The sequence below is a fragment of the Podarcis muralis genome, chromosome 8 (assembly GCF_964188315.1).
Source record: "Podarcis muralis chromosome 8, rPodMur119.hap1.1, whole genome shotgun sequence".
Lineage (NCBI taxonomy): Eukaryota > Metazoa > Chordata > Lepidosauria > Squamata > Lacertidae > Podarcis > Podarcis muralis.
Window position 1 is genome coordinate 76721118 of NC_135662.1, and position 12147 is coordinate 76733264.

Genomic DNA, 12147 nt, shown 5'->3' on the forward strand with positions numbered 1-12147 from the left:
TTGGGATGTCTTTCCTGCAAAGCAGGAAATGATTGCTGTGTAACTGATTCCAAAAGCTAATTTACAGTCTTCCCTGCAATTCTAGTTACTTTGCCTTCAAAATCCCAAATTAATTTTCTTTGCCTGAAAAATACTGTAGCATCTTAGTAGTCTCTGTGAAGCGCCTTCATTTGAAATATCCAAAAACAGCACAGAGAACATTCTCAAGGGATGAGGCCCACTTATTAAGCCAGAGCTTTCCAAACTGTGTGTTGTGACACATTAGTGTGTCAGCTGCAGTGTGTAGGTGTGTTGCACAAACACTTCCTCCACTCCTCCGGTTTGCTAGTACAGTGGTACCTTGGTTCTCAAACTTAATCCATTCTGGAAGTCTGTTCCAAAACCAAAGTGTTCCAAAACCAAGGGGCGCTTTCCCATAGAAAGTAACGCAAAAGGGATTAATCTGTTCCAGACTTTTGAAAACAACCCCTTAAAACAGCAATTTAACATGAATTTTGCTATCTAATGAGACCACTGATCCATAAAATGAAAGCAATAAACAATGAACTGCAGTTACACAACCAATCAGTAGCTGAACTGGGTTCCACACAGTCACAAAAACAAAACAAGCTACAAAAGCAAAAATGCAAAATTAATAGCAAAAACAGACAGACTTCAGCGTAACACTCAAATTGGAAGTGTGGCACTCAAAATGGAAATGTGGTACTCAAATCGGAAGCATAACACTCAAATCAGAAGTGTGGCACTCAAAATAGAAGTGTGGTACTCAAATTGGAAGCGTAACACTCAAAATGGAGCATTTTCGGTTTCTGAAAAAAGTTCGCAAACCAGAACACATACCAGGTTTGCAGTGTTTGGGTTCCAAGTTGTTTGAGTACCAAGGCGTTGGAGAACCAAGGTACCACTGTAAAACTGAAATACTGTGTCGTGAAATGATGCATGTCTAGAAAGTGTGTCACCAACATGAAAATTTTGGAAAGCTCTGTATTAAGCCCTCTGGTAGCCTTCATCCTCAACTAACAGGTTTTCATATCTTCATCAAGAGCTAACAGTGCCCCCCCCTCCCGGCTGTTAGAGGCCCGCTCAGTGGGGGAGTAAGCAAGTTGGCATAAGGACCTTGCTAAGGTTAATCTGTCGCCATATTCGGGGAGGAATTTTCTCCTGCAAATTGGCCAGCTTGCAGGTGTTTGCCCACCTCATGGAGACTGTTACAACAGTCCTTTATCTGAGCTGAGCTGGAGCTACATCAGTGTAAGTCCCTGACCCTGGCTCAGCAGGTACAAGTCCTCAGAAGGGGGCATTACAGAGGCAAGGCAAGGAGAGACACCTATTCTAAATTCTGCTTGCTTGGTAATTTGCCTAGAGCCCAAATCTCTAAAATTGGGCCCACACTTACCTGCAGGCTTAGTCTGCAGTAGCCCATCCCAGAGGCTCCTAAACAGAGTTTGAAATAGACATTGTGGCATAAGTTATGCCGGCGTATGTTACATTGGCTTCCTATAATTAGGATTTCTCTGTTATTGCCAAGTAAATACAGACAGGATTGCAAATTTAAACTGGTTTAATAACATTAGGCAGCTCTTGTCTTGGAGCTTTAAATTTATTGGAGTTTGTTCAGGAGGGAAGCCTCAGAATTTGCCTTCTCACTTCAGACAGGAATGAGCTTAGGTATATTAGCTGTCTTTCCTCCTAAGCAAGTTTAAAGGGCCAAATATTACCTGGTGCTTGAAGTGGGAAGAGTATGGGGAGAAATTTCAAATTAGGCTTGGATGAATCCAGCCTGTATTTACCAAAACTGTGTTTTAAAGAGTGCATAACAACTGTGAATTAATAAATTTTAACATTTTCAACTAATTACAGTCAGTAATCATTAATTTGAGCAGAACAGTTTACAGTGGTACCTCGCTTTACAAACTTAAACTGTTCCGGGAGTCCATTCTTAAACCAAAGCATTCTTAAACCAAGGTGCACTTTCCCACTGCCAGTGCCCTTCCACCATTCGGCTTCTATTCTTAGACCGAGGTTTTGCAGAGTTCGTAAACCGAATTGTTCGCAAACAGGACTGTTCTTAAACCGAGGTACCACTCATTAAGCAGTTGGTCCCTTCCCTTTCCTACAGTGATCCATGCGACGGTCACCTCCAGGCTTGACTACTGTAATTTGCTCAACGTGGGGCTACCTTTGAAACTGTCCCAGAAACTCCAGCAGGTGCAGAATGCCACAGTAAGGCTCCTCATGGGGTCCCTGCCATGGGAGCATATTCACCCAGTGCTTTACCAGTTGCACTGGCTCCCGGTGAAGTATCGTGTCAGGTTTAAGGTGCTCGTTTTGACCTTTAAAGCCCTTTGTGGCTTAGGGCCCTCGTATTTAAGGGACCGCCTCTCCTGGTATGCCCTGCAAAGGACCTTAAGGTCCATGAATAATCATAGTTTAGAGGTCCCAGGCTCTAAGGAAGTCAGATTATCCTCCACCAGGGTCAGGGCCTTCTCAGTGATGGCTCCGACCTGGTGGAATGCTCTGTCCCATGAGATCAGGGCCCTGCAGGATTTAACTTCCTTACACAGGTCCTGTAAGACAGCTATTCCACCTGGCTTTCAATTTGAACTTAGCCTGATCTTTTATTCCCCTTCCTTCCCTCGCCCTCCCCTTTTTATGAAGATTACCCACTCTGGGATCCCACAGCTAATTCTCCCCTGATCGACTCGCTGGCTCAAATAGAACTAATTTATCCAGCTAGCCCTGGTGATAATCTAATGTTTATTGGATGGATTTCCCCCCTAAATTGATTTTTGAATTCTGAATTTATTGTTATTCACGTTTTATATTGTATTTTATGCTGTTTTTTTGTTGCATCAATTAAGTGTTTTAAATTTGTTGTTAGCCGCCCTGAGCCTGGTTTTCTGAACCGTGAAGGGTGGGGTATAAATAAAAAAATATTTATTTATTACATTTATTACTATAAATGAACTAAAAACTATTAATGAATGTAGTTTAATATTAGGTATGATATGACATAATTTCAAAAAAATATATAATGTTTCCAAATAGTCCTATTTAGTTGTTTTATGCACTTCCTCACTGAGGGTGTAAGGGCAAGAAGTATCATCAGCACAATTACTGCCAGAATATTTTATCTGAGAATTGTGAAACAGTATAATGTATATTGGGCAGCAATGGATGAGGAGTGGTGGAAAAAAGGAAGAGAAGGGTTTGTTTTATTGTGGAGATAAGAGGGATCAGAACGTTTATATCTGATCATTGTTTCTGCAGAGGCATGTCGCCGTTCATGGTACAGTGTTGTGTTTCACTGACTCAGTCAAATGATCTATAAGAGCTCACTAATGCCCTTTAGAATGCACAGTAAGGTTGGCTAAGACTTGCTTGAACTCAGCAAAGCAAATAGCTGGTATTTATGCATCTTCTAAGTTTATGTGAATCACAATGAAATCCACTGCAACACCAAAGACAATATCTGTGAGCCAAGCTGGTTTTGTGTACTACAGTGGCACAGATAATGCCTCTTCAACCCAGCTCCATCTGCATGTAGTTCTATGGAACTGATTCATAGCTGTCAACTTTCAGATTTGAAAATAAGGGATCAGCAGCCTCACCTGTCCCAGGGACAGTCTACGGGATATCTAACAATCCGGGATAGCAGGGGGAAGCAGCGGGAAACAGCGCTGGAATAAGGGAATTTCCCGCCAAAAAAGGGAAGATTGACAGCTATGAACTGATTGCATCAGACTGTGGATGGGGATACACATCGTGAAAGTAATAGGATGTCCTTATTTTCATCAGAGAAATGTTGGAGGGTATGCAACACCCTCATTCAGATGCATGTTCTCATTCAAATCTTCTCTGCTCAGGGCATTATTGCTTTACCCAGTAAATCTCCAGAGGAATTTAACATTTTATAAATTAAAATCAGTTTTACAGTGCAAAAAAGCTCAGCTTTTTCCAACATCAAGGCTTTCCTCTATAGTTCCTAAAGAATTTCTTTTTAGAAACCTTTAGATTCTGATGCATGGAAGTTTGAGAATTTTAATCCTCTTAAAGACACCATATTAGTAAGAACTATATGCAACAGCTACTTGTTTTAAGTAGGGCATGTAGATCCCTTATAAAGCCACCCTATGAAACTTTTAAAGAAAACCAGGTCACTTCTACACTAAAAAACAAATGTGATAATACAATTATGGCTTTCCCGAAGGAAGTGTGGGAATAATAGTTTGTGAGGTTCTTGAACCACAAGGATTGTTACAACTCTCACAAAGCCAGAGTCCCTGGAATTTCATGAAATGAACTAATGCTACAACAGCTTTATCAATTTAATGGAAGCAGTTATTGACCGGTATACAATATAACATTATATCTTTAATGTTTCCTGTAATATATAGGGGTTGTATCCTTTTTATTTTACTATATGAACACACAATAAGGAATCAAAGCCATTGCTGCCTCCCTGAAACATTTGTAAGAAATTTCAAAGGAGGTGGGTGGCTCTCAGTTTATGGGGAATATTGGGAATCTTATCATTTTAAAAGTGCATCATGTATAGGAGGGTATCCATTATTTCTGTAATGTGTGAAGATACACCTGGAGGCTGGATGGGAATTAACTGGTCTGGGGCTGTATAGTCGATTAGTCCAAAGCAGGGGATAAAATTTATAAGATTCTAGTTGGTTCCATTGCTGCAGATACAGCTCAGATTAGACTTACCATTGTCAGGCTGACCTTGAGCTCAGGCCTATGACATGAAATTCTGTTCTTCTGTGTTTTTGATAGGGAAGCGAAGTATGTTGGGAGGATTAATTTGATTTATAGTAGGGGGTCCTTTTTATGTTCCCTTTATTTGGTATGGGAGCTGCTGCAGGGCTAAGTAAGAGATGAAAATGGCCATCTAACTGGCAAACACAATGAGCTCATTTTTGCTTTACAATTGAGACTGCTGATGGCAACAAGGCTTTCATTTTAGGTTGGTCTTCACAAAAGGGAATATACGCTGGCTGCTTCATTGCAGTTTGCACTCCAAAGTAGATCACTTTTTAACAGCTACTAATTGTGTAGCACTGGTGGTGTGTTTGTAGTATTTTTGTGCTGAACGGTCAAGCATTGGTTTAAATTGCTTAATATGCAAGAGAAGGAGAGAGAAGGTAAGGTAAAGGTACCCCTGCCCGTACAGGCCAGTCTTGCCAGACTCTAGGGTTGTGCGCCCATCTCACTCTATAGGCCGGGAGCCAGCGCTGTTCGCAGACACTTCCGGGTCACGTGGCCAGCGTGACAAGCTGCATCTGGCGAGCCAGCACAGCACACGGAACGCCATTTACCTTCCCGCTAGTAAGCGGTCCCTATTTATCTACTTGCACCCTGAGGTGCTTTCGAACTGCTAGGTTGGCAGGCGCTGGGACCGAGCAACGGGAGTGCACCCCGCCACGGGGATTCGAACCGCCAACCTTTCGATTGGCAAGTCCTAGGCGCTGAGGCTTTAACCCACAGCGCCACCCGCGTCCTCTAGAAGAAGCTGAGATTAACTAGGGAGCCAATGGTGTGTTTGGTCGGTAAAAACACATGAAACTCCTACCCAGAGAAACATACCTATTTGGCTCTAGGTGTGCAGAATTGGTCGTGGCCTCGGATGGGGATGCACATTCTGCAGCTATATCTAAAAGGATGCATTCTAGATGGCTCTTGGTCTTGCCTGGATTGTCCCAGGTGAGCACTGCAACCATAAGGATGTGTATCCAGATGCACACCCACACCTGTATGAATGCAAACCACAAACACACTACTTGTTAAAACGTCTCTTTGGGCTGGGTCTTGCTGCTAGTTGGCCCCAGTGGCATTGATTCCAGTTTTGATTGATGGTAAAATGAAGAGCAATTAATCAGAACACCAATGCCATTACCATTAACTGATTCGACTGAAAGGGGAATTTTCTACATTAGTTCTCCCCCCCCCCCAAGGACAGTTTTGATTCCAGTTATTGATTCATTCCCCATCTTGATTACACCAGTGGGAACTGTTCAGTATCATGTAATGCAGCATGAATTAACCTGCTAACAATTATTGCCCTTGATTGGGAGATGCAAAAATATTAAATTGCTTGGGTCACAGATTCACACTCCCATCGAGAAACTGCTCAGAAGTGACTTTTCAGACTACTGTAGAATACCCCAACCCCCACTTAAAACAGACAACTTCTGTTGATGGAGGAATTTGCAAGCTTAAATTACCCTGAATTATTCCCTGGCAGAATAAAAAACCTAATTCCTAGCGGTAACTTTCCAGTAATGGAGGTTCTCTATGAATGAAAGTACCGGTATATGCTCCACGATTTTATGAGCCATTTCTCTGAAGATCATGCACTTTTACAGCTAGGTCTTTGCACCAATGTTGAGACCTGATACCACCCCCAACACTGCAGCCATCCACAATCCCTGTGCTGCATAACTTTTGCAGCAGTTGAAGAAGAGTGGCTCATAGAATCCTAAGTGTTGGAAGGGACCATGCAGGAATCTTTCACCCTACGTGAGGCTCAAACCCACAACCCTGAGATTAAGAGCCTCCCATGCTACCAACTGAGCCATTGACCTAGGATTAAGGAAGAATAGAGGGCAAGGGAGGCTTGCGCTATAGCCAAGGATATGTGACAATGGCCTTGGGTAGGTTCTACACAGGAACACACACCTGGAAGCAAAGATGAGCATCCTTTTGCCATTGGTATCCTTTTGCCATTGTCTTGACCCAAGATGGGGGCACTTGTAACCCTCCAAATGTTGGATTCCTGCTCCATCAAACCCTCCCATCGGGGTTGGAGTCCTATAACAGCTGGCTCCCAACTCTGGCCTGAACTCACCTTCCTTACTGGTTGTCATTTTGGTGGCTCTTAGAATACCATTAAGGAATAGTTGTGACAAAGAACCCTACCACCCCACTTCTCAGTTCAAGGAAGATGCCTGGTGTAAGGGATTTCAGAACTTTCTTTATTCCTTTAGATGGAGCTCTTGTTCAAGAAAGCATGGAACAACCAGTTTTGACGTGAAAGACGTCTGTGTGCTATGGAAGAGAATATGACAACCCATTAGGGCTTGCAATATGGCGCTGTTGACATTACTGCTGTTCAAGGAACCACGCCAATGATCAGTCTCCAGTTATCTTTGCTGCCATACTAGCGATGGCAGCCTTATTAACGTGTGCTACGTAGAGTTACAATTCCCAGTTTGTTCCTCTGGAAGTGTTTCTGTGAGTCAGGATTGTGTGGTAGGGGAACACCACCAGTGATATTATAAAGTTTATGACAATGAAAATCAGATAAGCTAGCACTTGAAAGATTTAGTCTTTCAGCAAAATCCCAGATGTTTACTCGAGGTAAATTCTATAGGTCCTTACTTCTAGGTGCATAGGATTTCAAGCTTTGACTATACTTAGAATATTCTTTATTTAGAGAAGTCTTTGGAACTCGAATGGCTCCTGTAGTCAGTAAATTCTTTCTGCCATGCTGTCTTATAATATCTAGTTATACTTTTGCATTCACTTTTTTGGGGGAATAAGGAAGTGGGCTTATATGTTTCTGAAGAATGATGGAATTTACCTTGGCTTTAAGTAAGGTGGGGTACAAATATTTCAGTTAAAACAATTTATAAAAGCTAAGCGCTATACATAAAAATGGTAACACGACCACAGTTCCTGCCTCTATGGGCACAGTCTGCAGTAGACAAGACCGTAAGGAAGGATGAGGGAAATTTTAAAATGGAGGAGATTCAAGTGGAGAGAAGAAGAAAAAGTTGAATTAGAAAATATAAGAATGAGATGAAGTTTTAAGGATTCTTTAAAAAAAAAAAAAACAAACAAAAAAACCGAGGGAAGGAAATGAAGCAGTATCACCATCAATATGCAAAGTCTATAAGAAATTCTCGCTCCAGAAGATCCCGTTCAATGTAGTCGTTGTCAACCTGCTTCCAGTTTTACATATTCACATTTACAGGAAGTTCTGGGGATTTGGGGGAGAAAAAGCCCTGTAATTATGGAATTGCTGGTGGTGCTTCAAAACTGCAGTAGTATGCAAACCGCTTTGCCATTAAGAAGAATCTACTTGCAAAAAATAATAATGGTGAATTATTTCTCAATGTGTTTAGAAAATCAAGGATTTGGGGAAACGTCAGTCAAATAAACAATAAAGATAGAAAGCTTTATATGTGAAATTAACATGATCTGCTTTTAAACATCTATTCTATTACTGCAGTATCTTATAGCACAACCCCATACATGTTTACCTGAAAGTAATCTGAAATAAGTCCAATGAGATGAGCTCCTTAGTTAGTACACAGAAAAATTGTGCTGCATATTCCCCCCTCCCCCAAGATAAAGCTATTTTGGGAAGACCGCAGGGACCTCTGGAAATCAAGCCAAGATAAACGACGGATCCATCAGCCTTCTGCACATTGGCTTGAGTGTCATTTTGTAGCAGAGTAAGACCAATAGTGTATAATACATCTGGTGACCTTGTGAAATATTTCTAATATTGAGATCCCTTGGATTAGATGGGTCTACTGAGAGAAGAAATGAAAAGCAGAATTGGGGAGAGATGGCAGGACCCTGGCTCTGTAGCTTACCTCTGTATTTGGGTGTGTCCTGCAAATTGACAGTGTTCTGTTGTGCCTCTACCTTTCGTTTCTGCACACTCCTGGTATGGTCAAGTATGGTTTCCATGTAAGCCTGGTGAACCTAGCAGCCCCATTGACAGACACCTGGAACATGCTCCCTCCCATCTCCCCGTTTCTTCTGCACAAGAAAGAACTTCACATGGCATTGTAATTCTGAAGTGTGCATGCATGCATTTCGCCATGCAATTGTATACACATTGATTAAATCAAGCCGCTATACCAATATATTGCTTTATTTCTCGGTAGTAGTAAATTAAGGCTTTATAGTGAGTCACAGAGTACATGCCAATCTAAACATTAAAGCCCATTTGGAACCAAGTTGTGTTATCCTTTTCCGTTTAGCGCAGCCAGCAAGATACCAACTTTCTTTTAGGAAAAAAAAGAAAAGACCCTCAAATCTTGCGTAAGAGACCTTATAAGTTCAAAAGGCCCAGCTCTTAACCATTTCCCCTTCAGGACAGACTTACTGTGAGCTAAGGGTGGTGAAGAGAGTAGCTGGCAAGAGATAAGAGGACATCCTACCAAGTAGTCACCTTCTAAATGGAAAGAGGAAAGAAATTAAATGGATGTTAGCTGGTATATCATAGCGTTCCCCAGAATAGCTTGATTTGAGATGACCCCATCAGCCAGGGGCGGAGGAAGGGGGGCGGTGGGGGTGGTCCGCCCTGGGTGTCACCACTGAGTGTGGTGACAAAATGGCAACTGGCACTCACTGCCCCTCAGTGAGTGCCAGTCGCCTGCAACACACCCGAGCCATGTGTCTCTCCTGGGAGTGACACGGTGGCTGGGGCGTACTTGGCCTTTAATGCGGTTGGATAGATATGATCAGTTTGTAGAAGGAAACTGCAAGACATTATGAGTCGGCCCATGGAAGGGCAGCATTGTACTGAAAGAATGGACATGTGTCTATGCATGTATGTACATATGGAACCCTCACAAAGGTAATCCATTTCACTTAAAACTAATCACCCCACAAGCTATTCCACTTGTCCCATTGATTTTAGTAGCAGAGATTTAAGCACATCCTTCAACACTATCATTGCAATCACTGGGACTTTAAAGAGCTTCACTTTGCAGAGTCATAGGGAGCAAGAATTGTTTTGTTTTCTTCCTTAACATACAGATTTTTCCTCCATACCAGGGCCACCGATTAATTACAGTGCAGCTATTATAAAAAAAAACAAACTAGCTGCCTCCAGTGCAGCTATTATAAAAAAAACCTGGAAACAGAGTGTTTTCCTTCCCACATCTCCCTATAAGAGATGTTTTCAGCATCTGAGCTGCCACTCAGAAACCAGTTGTCACCTGACCACGGGGGATTCCGCCTGAAGATATAATCACCCAGGGCTGGTTTTCATATCGAAGGACCAAAAAAAATGCTTTGCCAAACACAAATTGGAATAGCATTTCCCAAAATACAAAGTATCTGTGAAATGATCTTCCATAAAGGAAGAAGGAGAGGGAATTTATCGAGCTTTCGAAGGGCAACTTCTTGCTGTTAATCTGAGTATCTGTGTTTTGGGAAGAATTTGGTAGTCTAGAATGAAGGTGGCAGTTTCTCTTACATCCAGGAGCCTACCCTTGCAACATGTATCCACAGGAGAAGACTTTAGGTTATATGCAAAGCATGGGACGCAACGGGTGAGCCCAAACATAGCTAGCCAAAGCTCTGAAATAGAAACCCAAAGTGTTTTCTGCAACATATTGACGTTCTGTGGTGGCAGTTGTGCTGAGGTTCCTCAGGATTCCCTAAAGCTAGACAGTCTGAAAACTACTGATTTTGAGAAAACTCAAAAATCTATGTCAATTATGTAGAGGCAGCAATTCTCTGACCCCTTTTTAGGCTCTGAGTGGTGATTTCTGAGGTCGACAGAGCCCTGATTTCCCTAAACAGCTGCTGTCCTTCAGCCATGATTTCAAACACACTGACATAGCATCTCTGGCAGTCCTTTGACAAGACACCCACTTGAGTTGTCATGCCCACATGAGATTGCAACTGAGTGTCCATATAGGACCTTGCCCTTTAAGTCTGTAACGGTGCAGAAATGATAACAACTGGTCTGACTTTTGTGGGTTTTCCTGAACTAGAGTGTACAGCATCGAAAACCACTGTTCCCCAAGGCTATGACCTTACAGGCTAATTGCTTTACTGTCTGGGAAATATCTCTCTGCCCCAGACAAAGAAATAGAAAATGCGAGTGGAAGTAATTTTAACAGCACAAGGCACCAATGCCAGCAAGAAACAAATATAGGATGCCCGTGACTCCTATCAGATGCTACGAGGAGGATTTTGCCACTGAAAATTACAAAAAAGGCCATTGCCTTAAAAACCTTTAGTAATAAAAGAGGGTTTCTCTTCGCAAACTGCAAGCGTCCAGACTCACTATGTATGTTGGATTTGCTGTTTTCTTGTCTCAATGAAGGAGCAGGTCATATATTTCAAAAGTTCTGGTGTCCTTCATATTTGAGGTCTTCCCTGGTTTATCGAAACGAATTGGTTTCAACTTTGCTTCAGGTTATGGAAAAGCATAACCTAAAGCTCACTGGAAGGACAGATCGTGAAGCTGAGGCTCCAATACTTTGGCCACCTCATGAGAAGAGAAGACTCCCTGGAAAAGACTCTGATGTTGGGAAAGATGGAGGGCACAAGGAGAAGGGGACGACAGAGGATGAGATGGTGGGACAGTGTTCTCGAAGCTACAAACCAAACTGCGGGAGGCAGTGAAAGACAGGAGTGCCTGGCGTGCTCTGGTCCACGGGGTCACGGAGAGTCGGACACGACTAAATGACTAAACAACAACAAATGGAAAAGCATCTGCAATACAGTAAGGCTTCCAGGTTTTAGAAACCAAGGAAAAGGCAGTTTTCTTAAATATTTTCAATTAAGAATCCATTGGCTGAGCCACCTTAATTATACCTAAGAGCTCCTCTCAGACTTATTACACATCCCTGGTGTTCGTGGGGCATCAGAAATATAGCCTACGTTTAATAGCTGTTGTTTGCATTATAAAGCTGCACTCAGAAAACTGTACCAGTTTAAAGAGGGAAAACGTGAGACACTTAAAGGAAATTTGTGAGAACAGAAATCCCTGGTCTGGATGCTCATGACTTGACTCTGTAAGCAGAGCCTGTCCTGACCTCCATTTCCCCTTCCCCTCTATGGGGATATTTATAGATTTATGAATAAACTAGAAAGTGCCTGCATGGGTAGAAAGTGAAGCATTTGAAAGGCAAGTCCTACACAGAGGGCAACAGGAGGAGGAGTGAGGAGGAGTGGAAAAAAGAAATCGGGATGAAATCAGGATGGGTGAGCACTGGCTTTGCTGATGAAAGTTAAGGAATTTTGGTCACAAGGCCTTTCTCAAATGTCATAACACTTCTTATTCATGCATTCTGAAGGAACTGCCTTTAAACCTCAAAAAGCTAAGGCTTCATACCATCTTTTCAGACTAATAAAAACACGATGGGCATGTATACTATTGAC